We start from the raw sequence: 24814 nt of genomic DNA on the forward strand, positions 1-24814 counted from the left end.
ATCTTGTCCTGAAAATTTTGTAACCAAGTTTGTATGTTGGAGAGAGTGTATTATGAATGTGTTATGAACAATGGAGATTTGAGTATTCGGTAACTCTAATACTCGCTCAAGTTTGGATAGTTTACAATAAAAAAATCAAGGGTGTCGAGTTCAACCGAAAATGCACCCACTTACAATACAATTTACAAAATAAAATATAGATGATATAGATGGCACCTAAACGTAAAAAATTTGCAGTCAAATATGATAAACAAAATATAGAAATTCAGAAACCTCCAACAAGCATGACCAAAATTCAAGCCTTCAAAATAGGGAACCATTTCCTTTGACACATACATAACTTTTCTCCATCAAATGCTATTACCCAAAAAAAAAAAAAAAAACTCATGGACACCTTTGTAATACCTTCATCCTTTCAATAAACTATCCTCCTGAAGTTCTACATAAAAATGTTGTTCATAGAAGTAATATCAAATTAACTCTCTCAAACATTAAATTTGTATGGCTAAATTTTCCAACCAAAACAACGTCTTTTATATATCTTAATAGAAAACCACTTTAATCATATTTTACGAACATTGGGGCATTCTTTAGAAATCGTTTTCTTCATGTAAATATGAAATCAAAATTAACATTCTCTGCATAACTAACAACAAATTTTCATTTTCATCATACTATCCACACTGACGACGTTCAGTATTCAACTTTATTATCGAGGAAACAAATATCTCTTACCACTCCAAGGGAAAACCTACAAGCCTTGCGTCCATGATATGACTTTTGACCATCATAATGGAATCCAACCAACCTTCATACTCTGCTCGTTTATGCACATAATCATCATTCTACAATGCCAATAGTCACACGGTCTTTATCTCATCCATTTGAAAGCTATGCACTCTAGCTTCTCCTCTCAGATGGACTCTGTACCCAACTCCTCGAAAGAAAACAACACAATGCAACTAAATATACAAAAACTACAACTAACTACACAAGAGTGCCAGCATTGATGTGCTCTGCTGAAAACAAGCATCTTCGCATCATTTTATTAATTTAGAGTTGTATATGGTTCTCGTGCATAGCTAGAAACAACAAGATGCTTAAATTCACCATAATAAAATCTATATTGACATTTGAAGCCTTAAAGTTATTTCATTAAAAATCTTTGAAATGAAAATTTGTGTTTCTCCACGCAACTCTGAAGAATGAACCGAGTGTCCCAGATACCACTGAATCAAATGGGCCAAAGTGGAAGAGGGGTTTAGAATCTAGGTCCAGTAGGAGCACCAAAGGCGCATTGGTTTTTCATGCTGTAGAAATTTTGAATAATTTAACACATATTCAACAAAGATTATCCTGATCATGTACTATTGCGGAATACATACACAATACATAAGCTCCTCTACGTTGATCATCAATATAGCAGCATCAATAACAATAAAACATCAAGAGCATTCACACATTAACACAGTATGTAACCCGGGGAAAGCATCTCGCTAAATACCCCAACTATCTGTATATTAATGATTGAGTCATGTAACATTACACAGCATAATACTTCTCACAAGTATCTCCACCTGTTACACACAATACAGCTCAGATCTGATCTCCAAATCTCTTCCACTGCTTGCCTGCCTCCACTGCTCAATACCTGCTCAAGAATTGATGAGAATGGCTCACCAAACGCGTTTTTCACCTGCAAATAGTCACTCACACAATGTTGGACGTGAGCACAAGCTATAATACTGGGAAAATACGTGAGCAAACTCATTGGCATACTCAATCCCTTGATTGTGCAAGATCTGGTGCACAACTATAGTCACAACTGATAGCAATCTGATTCTCTACCACCTGTTCCTGTTGAACTGAACATGCACTAACATGCAACTGAGTTAACTGATGTATTCATTAGTTGTATTATGAGTTAATAACTTGTGAATTAATAAATAACTAATTCACCCAACTCATCTCTAGTCTATTTGCCAGTTAGACTAAATACAACCAGTTTAACAAAGCCAAACTGAACACAACTCCATCAACTCCACAATCAACTCCACCAAACTCAACTGATTGAGTTCTAACTGAAGTCATGCATGCAACAATTCAACTGACTCATAAGAAAAGCGTATTTCCTTCTGATAGCTGCATGTGCCACCTCTGTAGCTCAAACTGAAGTGCTCCAAGAGAATAAGATCAAGTTTATAGTCCAAATATTATTATGAGACAATAATATTTGACTTTTCTATTTTTGACAGCCAGTCTAAAAATAGACTTTGATCACTCACACTGTGACCAAAAATAGAAGTCCATCTATTTTTCCCAACTTGACCAATCATCCATAAACAGCAACCTGCAATCCATAGACATGATCCATATGTCTAAAAATAGACATAGTCTAAAAATAGACTTGCGCCTAAAATAGCCTGCGGGCCCACTTAGTGAAGGCGACTCTTTTCACTAAGCTCCATCATCTTGTTGCAATATCAACAATCCCTCTCAACAAGATATGGATTATCAGCAACCCCTATCCTGCCTCGGTGGTACTCGAATTTGCTCCTGGTGAGAGCCTTCGTCAGAATATCAGCATCCTAATCCTCCGTTGGAATGTATGAAAGCAACATGATCCTCCGCTGCACACAATCTCTGATATGATGGTACCTGATGTCAATATGTTTAGATCTATCATGAAATACAGGATTAGCCGAGAGTTTAATGCAACTCTGGTTATCACAGTAAATCACAGTAGGATCCAAATGAGAACCGAACAAACCAACCAGGATCTTCCTCATCCATATAGCCTCGCATGCAGCCAAACTTGCTGCCATATACTCGACCTCCGCTGAACTGAGTGCCACGGATCTTTGCTTCCTGCTATACCAAGAAACTGTTGTCGATCCAATACTGAAGACCCCTCCTGATGTGCTCTTTCTATCTGTTGGGCTCCCTGCCCAATCTTCATCCGTGAAGCCACATAGCTTCACCTCATCCTCCTGTCTGTACCACAAACCATATCCCGATGTGCCTCTCAAGTAGCGCAATACATGCTTGCCCGCCTTCCAGAAGAGCTTGGTAGGATTAACCATAGCTTGTGAAAGCTGGTTAACTACATAGCATATATCAGGTCGTGTATTGACCAAATACATCAGCGACCCCACCAACTGTCGATAAACAGTGGCATCCACTTCTTCTCCCGAAGTGGCATCCTCCTTCCTCCAACCTCCAGGAAGAGGAGTATCAACAAGCTTGCAGCCATGCATGTTGAACTTCTCCAGTATCTCCCGAGCATACTTGCCCTAAGAAACAAATAGTCCACCACTGCGCTACCATATTTCCAATCCTAGGAAATAGTGAAGGAGGCCCAAGTCCTTCATCTCAAACTCTGTAGCAAGATCCTTCTTGCATGACAGTATCAACAGCTCATCACCCGTTAGAATCAAATCATCAACATACAGTACAATGATAAGAAACTTACCCTCCACCACAATCTGGTATAGGTTAGGATCCACCTCGCTCTTGGAGAATCCAAGCCCTGTGAAATAGCTGTCTATCCGTGTGTACCAAGCACGTGGTGCTTGCTTCAACCCATACAGCGCTCTCTTGAGCATGCACACATGCGACTCGCTGCTGAAGACCTCAAAGCCTTCGGGTTGCTCAATGTACACCTCCTCCTCAATGACTCCGTTGAGGAACGCAGTCTTCACATCCATCTGATGAATGTGCCATCCCATCTGCGCTGAGAGAGCAAGAATCGTCCGTATGGAAGAATACCTTGCGACAGGTGCAAAGGTCTCCTCATAATCGATCCCCTCTATCTGTGAAAAGCCTTGGGCAACAAATCTTGCCTTGTACTTCTCCACACTCCTGTCAGCTGCCTGCTTGACCTTGTAGATCCATCTCGAACCCACCACTGATTTCCCTTCCGGTCTAGGAACAATCTCCCATGCACTGTTTCTGACAATAGAATCATACTCTTCCACCATGGCGTCTACCCATGCGGGATCATCCACAGCTTCCTCGAAAGAGGATGGCTCAGTCACAACACACTTGCTCATAAGAGCCATGTATCCAGTGTACCGATCAGGTGACTGTCTCTGCCTGCGTTGGGCTGTAGGTGGTCCTACAACTTTCTCTGCATCTTGAGCCAGTCGCTCAGCTTCCGTCAAGCGCTTTCGCCCTCTGATGGTTGGCGCTGCATGAGTGGTCTCTTCCACTCCATGAACCTCGTCCTGTGGCTGATCCACGTCCTGAAGCTCATCCTTAGGAACTAATAGCTCCTCATCTGCATGCAAGTGTAGCTCCCTCTCAAGCGAACACTTCATGGCTTTCTCCTCCTGAAATTTTATATCCCGTCGCACAACAGTTTTACCACTGTCTGGCAAATACACACGATAGTTGTGGGGCGTATCAGTGTACCCCACAAATATCCCAACCTCTGCGGTCGGCTCCAACTTCTTCCTGGCATCCTTCGTCACATGCATGTAAACGTTAGCACCAAAAATCCTCAAATGAGAAAGATCAGGCTTCTTACCAGAATAAGCCTCCTCGGGTGTACTCATGCCAAGTATCCTATGAGGACAACGGTTCTGCACATAAACTGTTGTATTGCATGCTTCCGCCCACAAGTGAAGGGGTAGGCCCTGATCATGCAACATTGCCCGTGCAGCACCCACAATCGTTCTGTTCTTCCGCTCAGCTACCTCGTTCTGCTGTGGGTTATGGGGAGCTATGAGCTCTCTACGAATCCCTTCTGCCTTGCAGAAATCCTTGAACTCATCCGAAATGTATTCACCACCATTATCGCTCCTAAGAGCCTTCACCTTCTTCCCCGACTCCTTCTTGACCAGTGCTTTGAATTCACAGAACTTTGAATATGTCTCGCTCTTCTTCTGCATGAAGAAGATCCAGCACTTACGAGAGAAATCATCAACAAAAATCACATAATACCTGTGTTTTGTTGTCGAAGCAACTGAGAAAGGTCCACACACGTCTGTGTGAATTCTCTCAAGGATTGTCGTGGCATGACTATCCTTCTCGTGAAAGGTGGCTTTCACAAACTTCCCCAAAGTACACCCCTTGCACTGATCTGACTGTGCAAGTGTGCCTTTAGGAAGCCCTGTAGTGATCTGTTGCAGTATCTTCAAGGCTCCATGGTGAAGGTGACCCAATCTCCTATGCCACAACTCGCCATCATCTCGGCTCACCAATCCTTCTGCCTTGCCTGCCATTGTTGTGCATCCATCTACATGCAACTGATAAAGGTTCCTCACTCGAACCCCTATCTTCCGGGTCTCACCAGTTGTCTTGCTGCGCAGGAAGGCCTTTCCCTCGCTGAAAACAACATCATACCCCTTGTCTTCTAACATCGCCACTGAGATGAGATTTGTTTCAATCCTGGAACATTCATGACTTCCTTCAATACAAAGGGTTTACCAGACTCCCTCTCAAAGGAAATGGTACCGATACCGGTCGCACTGTATCTACCATCATCGCCCATCTCGATGTGCACTCCAAGATCTTTGTCCTCCAGATCAGAGAACAAATCTCTATCTCTCGTCATGTGAAAAGACGCACCACTGTCCAAGAACCACACTGATCCCATCACACTTGAAACCAAGCATGCGATCAATGAAAAATCAAGCTCAAACTGAGAAGCTAAGGCCTCTCCCCCTGCAGATCCAGCAGCTTGCTTGTTCTTCTTCTTCTGCGGACAATTTGTGGCATAGTGTCCATGCTGGTGACAGTGAAAACACTTCACCTTGGACATATCCTGCTTCTTGCCTTTCGCACCAAACTGAGAAGCTTTCTTGCTCTTCCCTTTCTTTGCTTTGGCAGCCAAAGCACAATTCTCTTCATCAGCTCCCTTTGACGAAGATCCGTCCCTAGTACTCCGCCTAATCTCCTCCTGCACAAGATCTGACCATAGTCTTTCCCATCCTGGCAACTTCTCCCGACCATTGACAGAGTCCTGATAGGAATGCCAACTCTTCGGAAGACCAAGGAGAGCCAAGCTCACCAAGTCCTCATCATCGACAGTAACCCCCACACTTCCTAGCTCATCTCGACACTGAGTGAACTTCGTGAGATACTTGGGAATACTGTCACCCTTCTCGCATTTGATGTTTCTGAGTTTATCTTTGAGCGCCAGCTTCCTCTGATCGCTCTTGCTTTGGAATAATTCTGTTAATGATTTCCACATCAAATATGGAGTAGCCTTTCCATGGAGGCTGGACACAATGTGATCCTTCACGCCCTCCAACAGAGTCCTTTGACATTTTGCGGTATTCTTTTGCCAAACTTCCGCCTCAGCAGCATCAGTAGGCTTTGGGATATCCATATCTATGAACTCCTTCAGCCCGTTATCATCCAATATTGCCTCCATCCTGTCCTTCCATACAATATAGTTTGAGCTGCCCTCAAGAGCATACTCCAATCGCAATCTGTTGAAAGACATTGCTGCGTTGTCACCAAGAAAACACTGCTGCAAATTCGAATTCCACCAGCAACCAACTCAACTGCCTCGGATCTAAGATTCGTGAGAACAAAATATTTCTCGTACAGAGATTGACTGTATGGGCTTTTACCGGATATTTCACCTTCCAAAGGAAGGATGAATCCAGAGGCTACCTAGCCCGATTACAGGCTCTGCCTAGAGAAATAGAATGTAAACACTTCCTGAATAGTAGATCTGATGATCAATAGCTCCGATACCATGTAGAAATTTTGAATAATTTAACACATATTCAACAGAGATTATCCTGATCATGTACTATTGCGGAATACATACACAATACATAAGCTCCTCTACGTTGATCATCAATATAACAGCATCAATAACAATAAAACATCAAGAGCATTCACACATTAACACAGTATGTAACCCGGGGAAAGCATCTCGCTAAAAACCCCAACTATCTGTATATTAATGATTGAGTCATGTAACATTACACAGCATAATACTTCTCACAAGTATCTCCACCTGTTACACACAATACAGCTCAGATCTGATCTCCAAATCTCTTCCACTGCTTGCCTGCCTCCACTGCTCAATACCTGCTCAAGAATTGATGAGAATGGCTCACCAAACTCGTTTTTCACCTACAAATAGTCACTCACACAATGTTGAATGCGAGCACCAGCTATAATACTGGGCAAATACGTGAGCAAACTCATTGGCATACTCAATCCCTTGATTGTGCAAGATCTGGTGCACAACTATAGTCACAACTGATAGCAATTTGATTCTTTACCACCTGTCCCTGTTGAACTGAACATGCACTGACATGCAACTGAGTTAACTAATGTATTCATTAGTTGTATTATGAGTTAATAACTTGTGAATTAATTAATAACTAATTCACCCAACTCATCTCTAGTCTATTTGCCAGTTAGACTAAATACAACCAGTTTAACAAAGCTAAACTGAACACAACTCCATCAACTCCACAATCAACTCCACCAAACTCAACTGATTGAGTTCTAACTGAAGTCATGCATGCAACAACTCAACTGACTCATAAGAAAAGCATATTTCCTTCTGACAGCTGCATGTGCCACCTCTGTAGCTCAAATTGAAGTGCTCCAAGAGAATAAGATCAAGTTTATAGTCCAAATATTATTATGAGACAATAATATTTGACTTTTCTATTTTTGACAGCCAGTCTAAAAATAGACTTTGATCACTCACACTGTGACCAAAAATAGAAGTCCATCTATTTTTCCCAACTTGACCAATCATCCATAAACAGCAACCTGCAATCCATAGACATGATCCATATGTCTAAAAATAGACATAGTCTAAAAATAGACTTGCGCCAAAAATAGCCTGCGGGCCCACTTAGTGAAGGTGACTCTTTTCACTAAGCTCCATCATCTTGTTGCAATCTCAGCACATGCTACTGATGGGGATGCATCTGTTTTATTAGACAAAAAACTAGTGAATAAGACCCTTTCGATTTATAATGCTTTACATCAGAAGCTTGTACCAGATGATGAAGCACACAAAAATGAACCCAGCCGCAGTAACTTCAAACAACTTGATCTCAAATCCTGGTCAATGATGATGGAAGGAGGGTTTTGTGTCAATCGAGACACGAGGGTAATTAGAGCTATTCTTGGTGTAAACGTAGGTGCTCTTTTCTATTTTAGGATGGAGCTTATGTGATGCCACACAATGGAATGAGTTTGAAACAACTTACCAGGAAAGAGACAGATTTGTTATTCTCCTTACATCCGTTGGGGAGAGCACAGACCTTGACAACGCAAAACAACTTTGCATCCAAATAGAAACGGCTCTGCTCTACATAAAAAAAATGTCTCTTCAAGCACGTCCAACAATTTGGCATCTTGTGCAGGTGCACTTCAACGCAGCACAACGTTTCTCCTTCACGGTGAATACAAAACTAGGAAATGTGCAAAACCTCCTCCTTGTCAAACAAAAAATTGCAACACGGATTCTTCGCACAAAATGGCTCTTCAACAAGGAATGTTTTGCAAACGCTCCGACCCTTGAGAGAAAACGAGCAAAGTTGAGTCTCCATAATCAAACTTTGCGTATTGGAGGCAAAACTATACGAGGGAAAAAGTATGAGCAGGGGGAAAGCAAAGCGCCCATGAAGGCCATGAAACTAATGGCTCAAGAGATTTAACAGGGCAGATAAACCATTGCTCTGATACCGTTGTAGGAATCAAAATATTAGAAAATGAATTCAACTGTATTAAGAATTATGTAAATTGTACATATAAATACAACAATGAAACCATTGGATTGAGTTTCCAGGTTTCTTGGACTTGCATTAACTATCCACCAGAACCTTGATATATTAGATCGCTAACATCAATGCATGGTTCAGGCTCAAATTTCCTCAAGCCTACTGCACCAAGGTTCCCCACTATTTTCTTACTTATTTTCACTTATTGTTGAAGGGCTCAATCCTGCTATCTCTAATGCAAAGTGATCAAACGTCGATAGTATGGCTCTTAATTAAGAAGATCGTTGACACCTTTCGTGGTGCAACCAATATGAAATCGATCTCCAAAAGTCACGAGGTACAAGAATACTATCCTTTTTCTTTTTCTATCCATTTTCCATTGGTTTGCGAGGTTCAAAATGTCTGTGGTTAAGAGAAGGTGTTCTTCTCTATCCAAAAACATGAAGATATGAAATAGAGCCACCAATGTTAAAAACCATTAGTAAAGGATATTGGTAGTAGAATCATTATGCTTCTTCCTCACTAAACATGAAAATGATGTTTCCATTTTTTATTATTAAATTATATTATCTTATAATATTTGCATATAAACTTCGAAATAAAAGGTATGCTTATGAAATTCTTGTTGTTGGGTGTGTGCACGGCTATTCTCTGCATTTAATATGATATTTGGTCTATGTAAATTTATGCACAGAGAAGATTACTTCTGAAATACTTTAACAAGCCTGCCTTAAGCCACGAGCTAGAGAACTACATAACACAAATGCATTCTCAGCATTTAGTGTTCCAAGGCCTTAAAATTCATTTATTTTAAACTGCTTCGGGATTCAACAGGCTGAAGCAATATTTTAGCAGCGGGCCGACCCATGCCCGTACCTGTGTGTTCGTACGGTTGAGAATGTGGGTCAAAGAAGAAGCCGTGGACGCCGCCATATCGATCTTGGCAGACGTGTTGATAGTAGATACCCCTCATATTTAAGGTCCCGAGAAACGCTTCGCCACCTGTTCGTTCGTTTATTGCTTATTTTTTCATTGACGAAGAACTGCAACAGATCCGCCGACGACGAGACCATACAGATTACAAAGGCAATCACCGAAACAAAATATGGCAGAGAAAAACGACCGAAAATGAAATGCGAAATATGGCAGAGAAAAACGACCGAAAATGAAATGCGTGCTGCTATAAGAAGTTGCATGATTCTTGGGAAAGCGTAAGCGTATGTATTTTTCCATGGTTTTAAAGCATAATTTTCCTCTGAAACCGGGTAGCTACAATGCTTATATTGTAGTTTTAGATTTTATAGATCTCTTGTCTTAGATTTTGCAATCTGGATGGACCTCTTCACCCATCGAAACGAAAAGAAAATAATAAGCTAACAGAATTCTGCATGGATCGGACAAAGGTATGAAATTATTTAACATAGTAATAGCGGCAAGACAAGATTGAAATAGGTGGTAACTCATCATCTTTATTAATAATTATTCTTATTTAATAATTATTAAAGATAACAATTTGAAAAATCAATTGTTAATAATTATTCTTATTTAATAATTAAAGATAAAAACTAAAATTTGCATCAAATACTTATTTTGAGGATTATATTTTTTACTTTTCCAACATATTATTAATAAATAAATGTTTTTTGATATAAATTTATATATTACATTAAATTAAAATATAAATGTTTTTTGATATAAATTTATATATTACATTAAATTAAAATATAGTAAAAAAATACAACTATAAAAGATTAATGTCATTGTTATTTCCCTTCCAAGTTAATTGTCTCTCAAAATAACAAATTCATATAAAGTTTTTATAATTTCATTTTCAACTTGAAGAGATCTCTTGTATCATAAATAGGTTAGTTTTCCATAAGCTTCATCTAAATGTAAATTTTTACACGTTAATTATAATTTTGAACATGTCCACCACGACCATGATGGAATAATGTTGTCTAGATTTCCTTGGAAAACATGTGAAGAAATCCATGGAAATGACCTCCCATTTCCACTCTGGAATCGGAATCCACTGTAGTAATCCGCTTGTGTGCTTACATTTTTCTTTTACCTGTTGACGATCCAAGCATCTAGCCAAAAACTCCGCCACTTCCTTCTTTAGATTCAACCAATAATAAAACGTTTTCACTATTGTCAATGTCTTCTGGTATCTTGGGTGCCTTGAGTACGGTTTTGCATGGAATTCTCGCACGATAGTCTTCTTGAGCTCACTTTCATTCAGAACATAGATCTTGTCCCTAAATCTGACCAAACCATCCATTGTGAAATGATAGTCAACATCCTAATTACTTGTGCCATGTTGTAACCTCTGCCTAAGATCCATGTACCTGTCATCGTGTTGTCCTTCCTGTGAGATCTAATCCTGTAAATATGTCCCATAATAACTCATAGTTGTTATATGATTCACCTACACTCTCCTACTAAGAACATCTACAACCCTGTTTTCCTATCCCTTAATGTATCAGATCTTAAAATCAGACTAACTAATCATCGCCAGATACCTCAATCCACCGTGATTGCTCATTAATACAAACCTCCTACAAAGAAGATAGTGCCTCCACATATTCAATGCATGACCAATCGTTGCCAATTCAAGATCATGAGTCAAATATTTATGCTCGTGCTCATTCAACTTCTGTGACTCATAACACACTACATGTCCTTCCTATATTAAGACTCCACCAATTCCTCTCTTGCAGGCATTTGTACACGCCGCAAACTCCTTGTCTGGATTTTCAATCTTTAGAACTGGAGTGTTTGTCAACAATTGCTCTAATTGCTCAAATCTTGCTGCACATTCCTCGGTCCATTCAAATATCTCACCTTGCCTTTGCAGTGACGTAATAGGATATGTAATCCAAGAGAAGTTCCAGATGAACATCCTATAATAACCTACTAGATCCATAAATGATCTTACCTCGTCCATGTTTCTAGGAACGGGTCACTCCATGATCGCTCTTATCTTTTCTGAATCCATTGTTATGCCTTCCTTGGAAACAACATGTCCCAAGTAATGTACTTTTGTGTTAAATAAATTGCATTTACTAAGCTTTGCATGCAACTAATGCTCTCTTAGCAATTTCAACATTGTTGCTAAGTGTTCGACATGAGCTTCCTCATTCTTAGAATATATCAATATATCATCAATGAGCACAATGGAAAACTTGGCCAGATAAGGATGAAACACACTATTCATCAATCACATGAATGTAGTTGGAGAATTAGTCAAACCAAATGGAACTACAATAAACTCACAATGCCCATACCTAGTGTTATAGGCCATTTTGTCGCATCTGGTCAATAGGCCTTCAAACAGGATCAATTCACATCCTTCAACATATTATCATAGTTCTTGCGTAAAGCCCTAAGCATGAATATCCCTAATCCCTGAGTTTTTCCCCTTGAATCCTTCATTTCAGTGATTTTAAGGACCGGGGAACCCTGCATAACAGAGAAATTGTGTTGCAGTGCGGTCTCTCCTTCTCTCAAGGTGTTGTGCAGTGCACCCTCCAAAACTATGGGGGTGCAATGATAATAGAAATTCGAGAAAAAATAATAAAAAATTTGGAGCTTCATCTTCTAGAAGTTTCCGGAGGTTGTTTCAACCACTTACCTTGGATAACAATTTGAATCCTATCTTATTCCACATTAGAGAAATCACCATCTTATCCCTTGCGCTATCCTCCCATCACATTTTGATCTCAAGCCTAGATTGGTAAGTGGATAAGAATTCATGAGCTACCTCTCCTTCCTATATATTTACCTCATTCCACAAGGATTTGGTTGGTTGTTGTTCGATTTTGGGGAGTGATTCTACCCTTATGTTGATGATGTGGGAGATATCTTTACATTCATTAGGGTGATTAGAGGTGCAATTTGTGACAATGAAATGACAAGTGAACTTGGAGGGGCGCTTTTACAGGATCAAAACCTTCTTCTTTTTTGTAACTCACTCCATTTCTATTAATGCAAAGAGTTCTTTGTTTTCCTATATATGATGTTATGGTGTCATATATTTCACTACCATGTTGATCTATTGAATAAAGTGATTATATGATGCTACATATATTTTTTGGATCGTTTGATTGTGTTATCTCATTGTGTAGGTTCTAATAATAACAATCGAAGCTAGGATTGGAGCATTCAAGATAAGGAAGGAGCGAAGCATACGACAAATTCTAGGTAGGCTTCATCTCGTTATCTATTTTCTTTAAGGAAAACATTAGTCCCTTCATCTTTTTGTTGTTTTAGGTGACCCCACCAGGCATAGGGAAGATACTTTTATCCGTAGTCGTAGATTTTTCATAACAAATTGGCAAACACTCCGTCACCACTCTTATATTTTCCGAACCCACTAATATGCCTTCCTAGGAAATAACAAGTCCCAAGTAATGAACCTCTGTCTGAAAAAAATTGCATTTTCTAATCTTGACATACGTTTGATTCTCCCCTTAGCAATCCCAACACTCTTGCTAAGTGTTCGACATTCTCTTCCTCATTCTTAGAATATTTCAATATATCATCAATGAACACAATGGAAAACTTGTCTAGATAAGGATGAAACACATTATTCATCAAGCACATGAAAGTAGCTGGAGCTTTAGTCAAACCAAATAGAACTATAACAAACTGATAAATCCCATACCTTGTCCGTAAATCGGTCTTGTAGATGTCCTCTTCTTTAATGTGTACCTGATGATATCCGGATCTCAAGTCAATCTTCGAGAACATTGTTGCTTGTTTCAACTATTCGAACAAGTCATAAATCCTCAACAATGGATACCTGTTCTTGATGGTCACCTTGTTTAACTTCCTGTAACCAATGCATAGCCTAAGAGTACCATCCTTCTTATTCACAAACAACACTGATGCACCCCAAGGCGATACACTTGGCATGATGTATCCCTTGTGAAGCATTTCCTTCAACTACAACTTGAACTCTAATAACTCTAGTGTGCTCGTCCCTTATGGTGCCTTTGATGTTGGTGTTTCCCCTTGTACCAAAGTTCACTTCTCTACGAGGTGACAGCTCAGAAATCTCTGCTGAAAACACATCTTGAAACGGATGCAAGATCAGGTAACTCTTCATAACTTCTGCATTCTCTACATCCTTACCTTTATCACTAAAAATATGCATTGCAATTAACACACACCGTTTTCTGCGATTGCATTTTCCTACATAACTGTCGCCATTCTAATTGATGTAGCTTTCTTCCTACCCTGCAAGATTCTTTGTTCTCCATTGTCATTCAAGAATTCAATAGCTTTGTCATAACAATCCAACTTAGTCATGTGAAGATACAACCAGTCCATACCCAAAATCATACTATATGATCCCAACAATAGTACATTCAAATGTTCTAAGGTAGGCATACCATTCAACTTGAATGTACAAGCTCTTACCAAATGACGAACTCTCTTCTTTGTACTTGTAGCCGAATGCACTAACAAAGATTCGACATGCACTTCTTTATTCAAACCTCACTTATTCACCAGGTCAGGACATACATAACTATAATTAGATCCAAGGTCAATCAAAATAGAAACAACTTGATCCCAAATCTTACCATCCATCTTGATAATAGATTAATGGTGATTCGCCTGCCTATTATCCAGCGATGCATAAATCCGTGGAATGCTCTGCCCAACATCCCCAACTGTCTACGTATCCTATGCACTATAAATCTAAGGCCTACCACCTTGATTTTGCGGACAATCTCTCTTGACATGATCCTTACCACATGTCAAACACTATAACCTTCTCTTACCATCACCGTTATTCTGTTGTTCTCTAGGCTGAGGTCCATTAAACTTCTTGTAAGGTGATAAATTTTCTTTCACTCCTACATCCGGAGGTCTTGGTTGTTTTGGCTGCCATTTGCCTTTAGATTTCTCTTTCCCTTTCCAACCTTGCTGAGACTTTGTCTTGCACATTTATTTCTCACAACAGTACTTCAGTTTTGCAATGACTTCTTCAAGTGACTGAGGTTCATCATACTCAATCCGATATTTAAACGCTAATGGTAATCCATTGAAAAAAATCTGAACTTTGGCTTTTTCATCCTTAAGATATGATACATACCTCAACAAATCCAGGAACTTAGTCGTATACTCCTCATCTATCATCGATCCCATCTTTAGCTCACATAATTCCTTGGATTTTTTATCGTAGTACCTCCCTTGACAAGTACGTCTTCCTAAAATATCTCTTTAACTCATGCCAACTCAACTCTTTTGTCCTGATGTCTCTAACCAGCTTCACATCTTCCCACCACATTTCTGCTTTCCCTTTAGGCTGAAGATACCTGTTCTGGCCTTCATGTTCTCCATGTAATCATGTAACTCAACTCAAAGAACTTCTTCATATTGAGTAGCCATGCCTCTGCATCCTCCGACTTCTTCAAATACCCATTAAAGGTAGGTGGCTTTTCTTTCTTGAACTCATCCCATAAATATCCCTGATCACTCCTCTTGTAAGGATGATAGCAATGATGGCCATGATACCTGTCTGAACTAGAACTAGAGTAAAGCTTATGTCCACCACAGTACCTATCAGGCATATCCAAGAACCTGTCATCTCTAATCATGTCATCTCTGTGTGACATGTTCCCACCATGAGACCTGCTACCATAGGCTCCATTAGTCATGTTGCCCTATCCATGAGTGATCCTAAGTGGTCTGTCTATCTGCAAGTCTGACAAGATCTGATGGATGACTACATTAACCTCTGCCTATTTCTCCTGTGCCTGAATGATTATGTCATTATCTGCTTTGATACTTCTTATTCCTTCTTTCAAACTTCTCAATGTGTCTCTTAAGTCAGAAGAGTGCCCACCACCATGCTGATCATATGATACATAGGGAGAGTCTTGTGAATTTTAGTCTACCATCTTTCTAGTCCTCTTCGATTTTCTTCCTTCAAGTATACCATGTCAACTTAAACCAAAACATAACATAATCAATATACCTCAGTATAGTTCAGGGAAGGATATCTCATCTGCAAGATCAACTAGATTAGCTCAATACATGTATAAACATAATCATAGCATTATATAAAAATCGTCTCAACCATCATCTAATCAGCATGCATGACTATACCAACCACATACCATGACCTCATGCACGACAACTATAACCATGTCAATGTATGTATAATGACGTATAGACACTGACATGCATAACAAGTGCATAACTGACAAGAACTCACAACATATACATCCAACAACAACACCATCTACTTTCACATGGCGAAACAACTGTAACCATGCCTACACAACAAGCACATAAACCACAAGAATAAAGAACACATATGCAACTGACATGTATGCATAACCAACACATTTGGCCCATCCAATCCAAGGGGTGAACCTAGCTCTTATATGACTCTGTAACAGCCTCCTCCCACATTTACCCAAGCTAACCGGTCCACTAGGGTAAACATGTGACAAAGAGTTACATGATGTGATTCAACTCTGCATGTACAATTAAGGAAGTGGAACCGACGAAACAAAACAATCTAACCTTTCTCGTAAGCTATATAATCTTTAGGAGACAACCAACCCTTCCAAGTTCCCAACCCCTAAGACAACAACTCATTTTTTTGAGCTAGACCCCTAGTCGCTCCCGTGAAAATCCATGCATGCGACTGAGAGCCTCTAGTCACTCCCAGAATAAGGCATCCATGTGACTGTGACCTTCTTTAGGCAATTCTGAGCCAACAACCCCAGATTTTGTGCCACTTTTTTAGGGCCAGGTCTCAGGCCTCTGCTTAGAACTTCATGAAACTTCCAGAAATGATAAATAACAATTAATTAAAGCTACTAATGCGAACATTGGTACAAGGCCTTGACCTAACCCCTACTATCCATTATAAACATTTTGTCAAACATATCACAAACATGTCATCTACAGGTCATAACCACAGATTTGAGTATAGGGTTCTCATACTTATCTGAGAATCGTCAAGAAGAATTTATGCCTTATCACAATAACTGCATTATCATTTATTAGGTCATACATTCATTATTCATTCCTTTCCTAATCAAAACATAATGAAAGCCATGACTAATATCTGTCATAAAACCATGCCTATAACCAGAAAAATAGCAATGATAGAACAACTATTAAAACCACATATTAACAAGTACATTTACACATGAAATACCAAAGGAAAATGATTTCTTATTAATGTATGTATAAGCCAACCAAGGCAGGAACTTCCAAGAACCACCCCACCATAGATTAGGTTGAACCAAATCTTTCTTTCAACTAATCACCCCCATGCCATATTCCAAGCATGAATGTGGGACTCACAACAGAACCAATCAAGGCTTCCTCGAGCTTTATCGTATAACCACCGAGGGATTCCTAGGCCGGAAACCATCATCAATACAATTAGGCTTTAACGCAATCCCATTGGATCATTGGGCCCTAAAAAAGCATGGATGAATCTGAATCTTTAAACCTAAACCGTGAGGAATTTGTCTATCTCCGCCTCTAGGATTTAACATATTTCCCGCCATTCACGAGTCAAGGATTCCTAGGCCCAATGATGTTCCACCATCTAGGATTTATCGTATATCTCGCCATTCACCGGTTGAGGATTCCTAGACCTAACGAGGTCATACACAATCAAACTTCACCATAATCCACCTTCACTGGCCTAGGGATTCCTAGGCTTGTGTTTCTCCCCTTGCACTACCCCACTCAATTTCGAAAACCATTGGGCAATCCAGCTCAACCAAAACAAGAGAACCCCATCACACCATGGCTATCCGGAAATGGAAAAGCAAGGTTAAAAACCACTGTCACACCTGGAAAAACCCATGCCAAAGATAAGAAGAGAACCAAAACACACATGCATGTACCGTGCATGCGAAAACTAGCAAGGAAACCATACATGCAACTCGATACCTGCAAGTAATCTCGCTCTTCCTTTCTTCATCTTTACTTCCCTTTTCTTTCTTGTCTTTCTTTTACCTTCCTTCCTCCAGTGCTAGAGTTCTCTAAGAATTCTCTAAGTGCCCAAGAGTATGAGTGCTCTAAGAATTCTCTAAGTGCCCAAGAGTATGAGAAAGTAAAGAGAATAGAGAGAGATCTCCAAAACTGAACCGACTAAAGGTTGTGAATTGATCCTTCGAAGAATTTTTATCAATGAGACCTCTATTTTCTTCATTTTCCATTATTTTCTTTCATTTTCCTCCTCACATGCAACCTGTGACCTTTCACCTTCATTTTCTCCTCATTTACCTTATATTCATAAATAAAATGTCAATTAATGCCACTTTTCCTTTGCAAACACTTTGTCATTGCCTTTGCCAATTTCCCTAGATATAATAAACCAAATGAACACCCACACTAGGATGTTTTGCTCAACATTAAGCTTGGATTATGTGCCCCATGACCTTTGTTATTATTTTGCCTTTATTTACTTTATTTCATGGATTTTTGACAAGGGATGTTACATATTGTTAAAGGCTCGACTATAGTAGTTCTAGCTTGGCCTTGGGACATTAAAGGGGCATTTTGCGCCTAGCCCGGCATAGATAAAAATTTTGAAAGTATAGACCTGTACCAAATAAATAAAATACTTTATTGTCCACATGACATAATATAATATCATATGAACTTTTAAAAGAGATAAAGTAATTAAAAGTATAAAAAAAATGTGAGTAAGATTTTTAGACCTTATAGTAACTTTTCAAAAACATTTCTACATAGGATATATATATATATATATATAAAGTAATTAAAAGTATAAAAAAAATGTGAGTAAGATTTTTAAACCTTATAGTAACTTTTCGAAAACATTTCAACATAGGATATATATATATATATATAGAGAGAGAGAGAGAGAGAGAGAGAGAGAGAGAGAAATATTCAATGTTCAAAAAATAAATAAAAAAATTAAAAATAAAACAAGTGAAAGTTAAAAGTAAAAAAAAAAATATCAAGTTATCCTAATTAGAGGGAGATGTGTAATTCATTCCCTTCTTAATATAAAATTAATATGTTACATCTAAAAGTGTTCATAATAATAATAAATTTCATATAGTGTACCAATAAATACTTTAATATGCAAGATTAAGCAATATTAAGTATACCTAAAAATATATTAATAACAAAAAAACATTTTAATATGAACAATGTAGAGATAAAATGTCTCAATGCACATGTTACATTATTTTACATTTTGGTTCTTTTTTAAGTGTAAATAAAAATATATTAATAACAAAAAAACATTTTAATATGAACAATGTAGAGATAAAATGTCTCAATGCACATGTTACATTATTTTACATTTTGGTTCTTTTTTAAGTGTAAATTTTTTTGGTCAATTTTCGCTAAAATCCAGCAAAGATTTTTTGGACTTGCAAGTTTAAGTTATGCACTCTATATAGTATTCAAAAGTAAAATGTAAATAATGTTGAGATTACACATTGTGTGTAAAAATTACACATTGTGTATGTCTGTGTAGAGAGAGAAACCATTACAGATTCATTCAGATCTATAAAGAGATGAGAGGGATGTAAATTTTTTTCAAATTATGCATTCTAAAAGAAGTTTTAACCTAAAATGTTTGGATCTATAGTGATGGTAACCTAGTGATCTTTTAACAATTCCTATTTCTAATATATAATATATAATATAATTAATAGACTACCATAATATTAACTTTCTACTTACATACCAATAGTTTTTTAATATATAATATATAATAGATCTATTAGAATATATTATATTATTAATATACTATAATATAACCTAGAAAATATATATATATATATATATATATATATATATATATATATATAATCATTGTATTATATAATAATATTAAGTTATATAAATCTAATAATATATAATTTATATTTTATTAATTTATTCACATACTAATTCATTTATAAATACTATTATGTATCTAATATAATATTTAAAAAAAAAAAAAATTAGGGTGTAATATAATATTTTTTATATAATTATTTTTTTTAATTTCAGGTGGACATCTAGGTTTTGAATGATGCTTCTGATTCTCTACACACACTATTTAATTATTTATATGCTCTCCACCATTTCTCGGTCTTAAAGATAGACTTAGCTGATGGCTCTAAAACGTCCACTAAAATCTTTAAATCTATAGATCTTTCTCAATGTATTAAAAATTACCCAATGTTGAAAGAATCTTACCTGTATTTACTATATTTTCCATGGTCTATAACTCTTATACATTATGGTGATTTTCAACTCCATATTTCTTCATGGGATATTGGAGTCAACCATTTTGGATAAAATCTACCATTTTGGAAAATTATTCAAGGAAATAGAACATGAAAATATTAGAGATATGGCCTCGATTCAAGCCATGTTATGAAAGCTACTCGATTATGAGGAGAATAATGATCTATTTCAATCCATGACAACAAACGAACTTCTTGGTGTTATCCATTTTGGAAAGAATGAAAATCCTAGACGGGACAATTATACCACAAAAGCTTTTACTAATTTTTTTGTGGTTAGGGAGGATCAACATCAAGTCATGGAGCATATCCGCGAGATTGGGCATATGCCTAGAATTTTTAACTCCTCATTCATCACCCTCATCTCCCTCGTCTCAAAGGTAAACTATCCCAACAACTTTAATGATTTTTGGCTAATCTCCTTTTGTAATAGTTTATACAAAATTATTACCAAGGTGAAGGTGATCATTACGAGACTAAAACCATTACTCTCAAGGGTTATTTTATTGCAACAATTTGGTTTTCTAAGGTAGGTTAATACATAAAGCAATTGGATATGCTCAACAAGGTATCCACATGATCAAAACAAATGGAAATCCTCAAAATCGATCTTTCTGAGGCATATGATTGGTTCTCTTGGACTTATTTAAGGTTGTTGCTTCTACATATGAGCTAGTGTACCATTTTAAAACTAAATTATGGTTTGATGATGTCCTCCTCTTTTGGTGTCTCAATTTTTGTAATCGCAATATTGGAAAATGAATTCAATTGTATTAAGAATTATGTAAATTTTACGTATGAATACAACAATGTCACTGTTGGATTCAGTTTCCAGGTTTCTTGGACATGCATTAACTTTCCACCAGAACCATGACGGATTAGGTGGCTAACATTCCCCCCCTTAATATGAAGGGGTGTATATGAGGATCAAAGAAGAGAGCTAAAATGCAAAAAAGCATGACAACCAATGGTTGAATAAGCTCCCTAAGATGATGGTTTTTAAGAGAAAACCACAAACAAACCCAAAGGCAGGAGAACTCGAGGTCTCAACCAGTGGTGGTTTAAAGATGAGCACCAACTCTAGAACTATCAAAGCAATTCCTTAAACAATTCCTAGTCTAGCTAGAAGATGAAGTCTTCTACTGCTAGAAGTGCTCCCTAACAAAACCTGTAGCAGAAACCAAAATCTTCTGCGGGTAATGGTTTAACGAATGCCACCAATAAAAAAATTATTTTCATGGGAATTGTTGTGTCTCTGGATACAACTCTAAATATGGCTATGGTTATCTCTAGTTGTATGCTAAGATAGTAGGTTCAAGTTGTGGCTCAGGCTCACTTGATAAATCTTTGAATGGTCAATCTTCGAAGATGGTAACTTACCATAAATTCCCCCTTGTCAGATACCTTTGAGAAGCTGATGAAATCTTTGTTGCAAAACTAGTCAATAATCGAGAATAAATTCTATGGTATGACTAGTATAACTTCCTGACTGTTGAACACCATTACCAAGAAGAGATTCATCCAAGGTGAATCTTCGTTCTTGCAGGAGTTCTTTTTCCTAGAGCATTTGTTTGAATTATGATCGTGCTTACCTCAATGCTCACAAGGATGAAGATCTAAACATTGATCTTTCACATGCCCAACTCGATCACAATGTTGGCATTTGACAATCTGTGTTGTTGTGCAATAGGAGCATGTGAAGATGGATCATCCTGAAGAAATCTAGCACTGAAAAACTGGATGAGCTTGGAATATTCTGGAATATCAAAATACCATCCTTTTTATATGCGAGACCAGTTCTATTCTTGTTGTTCACAACTTCTTCCCAAGGTCTTGGGAAGTACAGGTTAAACCTTTACATCTACTTGCAAATCTGCTCCTGAAATGACTCCATTATTTTAATCAATCTTTGATTGTTGATGGGATTCAAGATCAAACAAGGATTTGTCCTGAACAAGAACCAGTTCATAATTACAACTCTTATTTTGTGGTTCATCTCGTTGTAGTTGTGACTCAAGCTTCAAAAAACACAATCTTGTCCTGAAAATTTTGTAACCAAGTTTGTATGTTAGAGAGAGTGTATTATGAATGTGTTATGAACAATGGAGATTTGAGTATTCAGTAACTCTAATACTCGCTCAAGTTTGGACAGTTTACAATAAAAAAATCAAGGGTGTCGAGTTCAACCGAAAATGCACCCACTTACAATACAATTTACAAAATAAAATATAGATGATATAGATGGCACATAAACGTCAAAAATTTGCAGTCAAATATGATAAACAAAATATAGAAATTCAGAAACCTCCAACAAGCATGACCAAAATTCAAGCATCAAAAATAGGGAACCATTTCCTTTGACACATACATAACTTTTCTCCATCAAATGCTATTACCCAAAAAAAAAAAAAAAAAACTCATGGACACCTTTGTAACACCTTCATCCTTTCAATAAACTATCCTCCTGAAGTTCTACATAAAAATGTTGTTCATAGAAGTAATATCAAATTAACTCTCTCAAACATTAAATTTGTATGGCTAAATTTTCCAACCAAAACAACGTCTTTTATATATCTTAATAGAAAACCACTTTAATCATATTTTACGAACATCGGGGCATTCTTTAGAAATCATTTTCTTCATGTAAATATGAAATCAAAATTAACATTCTCTGCATAACTAACAACAAATTTTCATTTTCATCATACTATCCACACTGACGACGTTCAATATTCAACTTTATTATCGAGGAAACAAATATCTCTTACCACTCCAAGGGAAAACCTACAAGCCTTGCATCCATGATATACTTTTGACCATCATAATGGAATCCAACCAACCTTCATACTCTGCTCGTTTATGCACATAATCATCATTCTACAATGCCAATAGTCACACGGTCTTTATCTCATCCATTTGAAAGCTATGCACTCTAGCTTCTCCTCTCAGATGGACTCTGTACCCAACTCCTCTAAAGAAAACAACACAATGAAACTAAATATACAAAAACAACAACTAACTACACAAGAGTGCCAGCATTGATGTGCTCTGTTGAAAACAAGCATCTTCGTATCATTTTATTAATTTAGAGTTGTATATGGGTCTCGTGCATAGCTAGAAACAACAAGATGCTTAAATTCACCATAATAAAATCTATATTGACATTTGAAGCCTTAAAGTTATTTCATTAAAAATCTTTGAAATGAAAATTTGTGTTTTCCACGAAACTCTGAAGAATGAACCGAGTGTCCCAGATACCACTGAATCAAATGGGCCAAAGTGGAAGAGGGGTTTAGAATCTAGGTCCAGTAGGAGGACCAAAGGCGTATTGGTTTTTCATGCTACTGATGGGGATGCATCTGTTTTATTAGACAAAAAACTAGTGAATAAGACCCTTTCGATTTATAATGCTTTACATCAGAAGCTTGTACCGGATGATGAAGCACACAAAAATGAACCTAGCCGCAGTAACTTCAAACAACTTGATCTCAAATCCTGGTCAATGATGATGGAAGGAGGGTTTTGTGTCAATCGAGACACGAGGGTAATTAGAGCTATTCCTGGTGTAAACGTAGCTGCTCTTTTCTATTTTAGGATGGAGCTTATGTGATGCCACACAATGGAATGAGTTTGAAACAAATTACCAGGAAAGAGACAGATTTGTTATTCTCCTTACATCCGTTGGGGAGAGCACAGACCTTGACAACGCAAAACAACTTTGCATCCAAATAGAAACGGCTCTGCTCTACATAAAAAAAATGTCTCCTCAAGCACGTCCAGCAATTTGGCATCTTGTGCAGGTCCACTTCAACGCAACACAACGTTTCTCCTTCACGGTGAATACAGAACTAGGAAATGTGCAAAACCTCCTCCTTGTCAAACAAAAAATTGCAACATGGATTCTTTGCACAAAATGGCTCTTCAACAAGGAATGTTTTGCAAACGCTCCAACCCTTGAGAGAAAACGAGCATAGTTGAGTCTCCACAATCAAACTTTGCGTATTGGAGGCAAAACTATACGAGGGAAAAAGTATGAGCAGGGGGAAAGCAAAGTGCCCATGAAGGCCATGAAACTAATGGCTCAAGAGATTTAACAGGGCAGATAAACCATTGCTCTAATACCGTTGTAGGAATCAAAATATTAGAAAATAAATTCAACTGTATTAAGAATTATGTAAATTGTACATATAAATACAGCAATGAAACCATTGGATTGAGTTTCCAGGTTTCTTGGACTTGCATTAACTATCCACCAGAACCTTGATATATTAGATCGCTAACATCAATGCATGGTTCAGGCTCAAATTTCCTCAAGCCTACTGCACCAAGGTTTCCCACTATTTTCTTACTTATTTTCACTTATTGTTGAAGGGCTCAATCCTGCTATCTCTAATGCAAAGTGATCAAACGTCGATAGTATGGCTCTTAATTAAGAAGATCATTGACACCTTTCGTGGTGCAACCAATATGAAATCGATCTCCAAAAGTCACGAGGTACAAGAATACTATCCTTTTTCTTTTTCTATCCATTTTCCATTGGTTTGCGAGGTTCAAAATGTCCGTGGTTAAGAGAAGGTGTTCTTCTCTATCCAGAAACATGAAGATATGAAATAGAGCCACCAATGTTAAAAACCATTAGTAAAGGATATTGGTAGTAGAATCATTATGCTTCTTCTTCACTAAACATGAAAATGATGTTTCCATTTTTTATTATTAAATTATATTATCTTATAATATTTGCATATAAACTTCGAGATAAAAGGTATGCTTATGAAATTCTTGTTGTTGGGTGTGTGCACGGCTATTCTCTGCATTTAATATGATATTTGGTCTATGTAAATTTATGCA

Source organism: Pinus tabuliformis, chromosome 4_1 (assembly GCF_031772625.1).
Source record: "Pinus tabuliformis cultivar Carrire ecotype Pingquan chromosome 4_1, CPIR1, whole genome shotgun sequence".
Classification (NCBI taxonomy): Eukaryota; Viridiplantae; Streptophyta; class Pinopsida; order Pinales; family Pinaceae; genus Pinus; species Pinus tabuliformis.